Source organism: Peromyscus eremicus, chromosome 13, assembly GCF_949786415.1.
Source record: "Peromyscus eremicus chromosome 13, PerEre_H2_v1, whole genome shotgun sequence".
Lineage (NCBI taxonomy): Eukaryota > Metazoa > Chordata > Mammalia > Rodentia > Cricetidae > Peromyscus > Peromyscus eremicus.
Genome location: NC_081429.1, coordinates 34,110,546 through 34,114,444, shown reverse-complemented (window position 1 = coordinate 34,114,444; position 3,899 = coordinate 34,110,546).

Below are 3,899 nucleotides of genomic sequence, written 5' to 3'. Positions count from 1 at the left end.
TAAAATTTGAAGTTAAAATATTTTTAAAGTATTTAAGTTGGTTTAGTATAGCAGTTTCCATAATCCAAGGTCTCCTAGCAGCCAAACATTTTAAAGACAACAAAATAACATATAGAGTCCAGACTCTCTATGTATTTTCCATTTTTACATGGCTTATTATATTTTATTATTCTATTTCTTTTTAAAGGACTTCACTATTTTATTCTTAAACTACTTTTATATACTCTTTCTCTTTTCTTCCCCAATGTATGTATATTTTTACATATACTGTAACCCATTTAGAGGTTTTTTTCTCCCCCTCTGAATCCATTCTAACTGTGTATCTGTAATCTTTTCTGTCTGCATGAGCAAAACCCCAAATTTGTCATGCCATGAGTGCTGGTGCTCACAGCTCAAGTCTAAAGGCAGCAGCTGAGAAATGCCTCTTTGTACTGTAGCCTGTGTGAGAGATTATGGAAACCCACCACACCACTTAGCTCATGGCAGTTGGTGGCCACCTCCATCTTGCAGGCAGTTGTTGCAGATGTGTCTCTGCACTGCAGCCTGCATGAGAGACTAGGAAGTTCAGTGTGGCTCCATTTCTCTGTGTTTAGAACCTTTTTAAAGCCTTCTCAGGTCCTATGTGGATACACACCCCACACTGGGTACTATATGCAGGCAGAGTTTTCCTATCCTCGAAACTTCTTCCAAATTACAACATAGAGACTTATATTAATTGTAAATGCTTGGCTGATAGCTCAGGCTTGTTACTAGCTAGTGCTTACATTTAAATTAACCCACATTTCTATTTATGCTTCGCCACACAGCTCATGGCTAGTTAACCTCATTTTCTGGATGTCCTGCTTCTCTGGCAGCTGGCTGGTGCCAACTTTCAACCCTCTGACTCTGTCCTTTTTTTCTCCCAGCATCCTCCATTTGATCACCCCACCTATATTTTTTGTCTGTCTATCGGCCAATCAGCTTTTATTAGCCAGTGGGAGTAATGCATATTCATAGTGTGCAGAAGGATTATTTCACAGCACAAAACCCAACAAATGTCAGGTGAGCACCATGTTAATATAAATGTGGGAAATGTGTCTAATATAAATGGGGGAACTTAGGTAAATTTCAATCACAGAGCCACACATATTCTGAAAATAATTCAATGTTACAGCATATATTTCAGAAATTACGTGTTCTTAATTTACTTAAAAAAAATAATTTACTAATGCCCATGCTATAGTGATATATGATTTGTGTTGTAAAATTACTAATTTCCTCTAAAAGACTAAAAAATGACAAGGGTACATTGTCTTCTTTTTGCTAGTGAGAAAACTAATGTCCAGAATGGCCCATATACTTGTTCAAGTCAGAGCACAGCAAAGAAAAAAAGGCAAAACCAAAATTAGAATGCAAAGATTTATTTGTTTTTCCAAGCCCTGGATTTATCTCCCCTCAATTTTCTTCTAGCTAGAAATACACAAGATAAATGATAAATGAATAGTCCCACATATCTCAATGACTTTGTAAAAAGAATAATTATTAGATTTTCTTTGAATTATTAGCTTTCCAAAGTATGTATTCCCATTTTATAAGCAAAATGAACATTCTCTTGCCCTTCATTATAATATATGCAAATTAAAAGTGAATCCAATTTGAACAATTTTTGCCAAGTTGCATTATTAAAGTGACCTTCAATGACTGAAAGACAGTCAACTGTCCACATTAAAGTGTAGTTACTATGCAGTTCATTATTTATATCATTGTTATAAACTGAAACCCTGCACTAATAGTGTGCTTGATATGCAAAGCACATTTGTCTGTGTTATATAAAATATAATATTTTCCACTATGCTCTTATGCCACATTTATGTTCCAAGGAATAGAAAAATGAAGAGCTACTTCTGAAATGACTAAGTCCAACTCCAGGGGTTTACTATCCATGTTAGGGCATTCCTTTCCTCAAATCTCCCACCATATTGCAATCATGAAAGTGCCAAGTGATACAGATTCTATGAACAGTCATAGGAAGATTCAAGACTACTTATCCAAGTTGTCTATATGCTGCCAATCCAGCAGATGTTAAAATTGACATTTTGTATTGTTTTCACAAGGCTCAACTAGAATTATTGCACATTTAATAGCTTTAATCTCGTGGAAGTTGAATAATGCACACCAGGTTCAGTTTGCTATTTCCTCTCTTGGGAAGCTGATGCTTTCAAAGGTGTCTACACTCTACATTCTGGATCCTCTTCCCTTCACATGGTTCGCTTCTACCCTAGTTAAAGCATCTTGTCGTAAGGGAGATATACTTTGGAAAAAGTTCAAACTTTACATACTTCATAATCTAAAATTATATCTGTATGCAATATCTTCAATATGTATTGCATATAACTCTACTATTAGCACAAGCATTTTGCAAATGCCCAATTGTTATTGACAGTAACAATTGAAATGGGGTATGTTCTTCCAGATACTGCTAATGTCTTTGTCTGCTTGGATGATTCTTAGGTTCCATCACTCAGGTCATCAAGTAGTATGTCAAAATCTCTTTAGACTTCATGAAGGTTGTCTTGCAAAAATTTTATAGACCATATAAAAAAATAAGTTAAGGGAAAACCACGTGTGCAGAGAAAAGATCAGTGGTTTCTGGGAGCTGGGGAGGGAAACAGGTAGATCAGAGACTATTTAAGGGCAGTGAAACTGGTGTGCATGATTTCATAATGCTAGGTAAATGTCCTAAGGCATTTGTCCAGTTTTAGAATATACATGTCCAAGAGTGAACCATTGTGTAAACTGAATACTTTGGGTGCTAAGATATGCCATCACAAACTCATCAGTTACAACAGGAGTCTGGTACAGATGCTTTGGTATGGGGGGCTGCCTTTGTAGGGGCAGAATGTGGTTTTTGCTCATGGTTCTTGTAGACTTAAGAATGCTCTAAAAATTCAAACATTTTTACAAAGACTAATCTTGAGCTATGGTTGTAACTCAGTTGATTTGAGTGCTTTTCTAGCATACAGAAGGTCTTGAGTATGATCTCCATTATCAGCTCCACATATAACCAAGAGTGTTGGTGTGTGCCTATAATCCCAGTACTCAGGAGATAGAGGTAGAAAGATAAGCCATTCGAGGTATTCAGTTAAACAAAATGAGTTATAGACCAGCTTTGGCTACATGAGTTCTAGTCTAAGAAACAAAAAACATGATCTTACCACTCAAGACAAAGCATATTTAAGTAGGCATTCCTTAATGTGAACAATGTAAAACTATGTATGTATATATGTATATGTATGTGTGTACAATTAAATTTTCCACAACTTTATTATCAGTGAATATGTGGCATTTATTGTTGTATATCATTGTTTATGAGACGAGAGTACAAATTAATTGAAAACTTGGAAACAATCTTCATATGCAAATAAAGGAATTATGAAATAAATTACAGTATATAGCAAGATGTTATGGTATGGTACACAACAATAAATGTCATGTACTCATTGATTTGATCAGTATATGTTAATATTTTAATATGTTGATGTGTCAAAATACTACATTATACCCCATAAAATCATGCATTAAAATAACTAATAAAAACAATATATCATACCACATTCTCTTATAGACTGCCATATGCTCATAATCCCAGAACTTAAGAGGCTAAAGCAGGAGGCATGCTACATTCAAGACTATATATTGAGTCCTTGGCTAGCCTGGGCTATGTAGAAAGACTACCTCAAAAAAAAAAAAACCAACAAAAAGTCACATCATTTATTATTTGGGGGTTTCAATAATATCTCATTGCGTTTGCCTGTTTTTTGTACCGCAGCTAGACATACTGAGAATGACGTTCTGAGAATGCCATTCAGAGACTTCCAAGTTCCTAGAATCTTAGAATATAGATTCTGGCAAATGCTAGA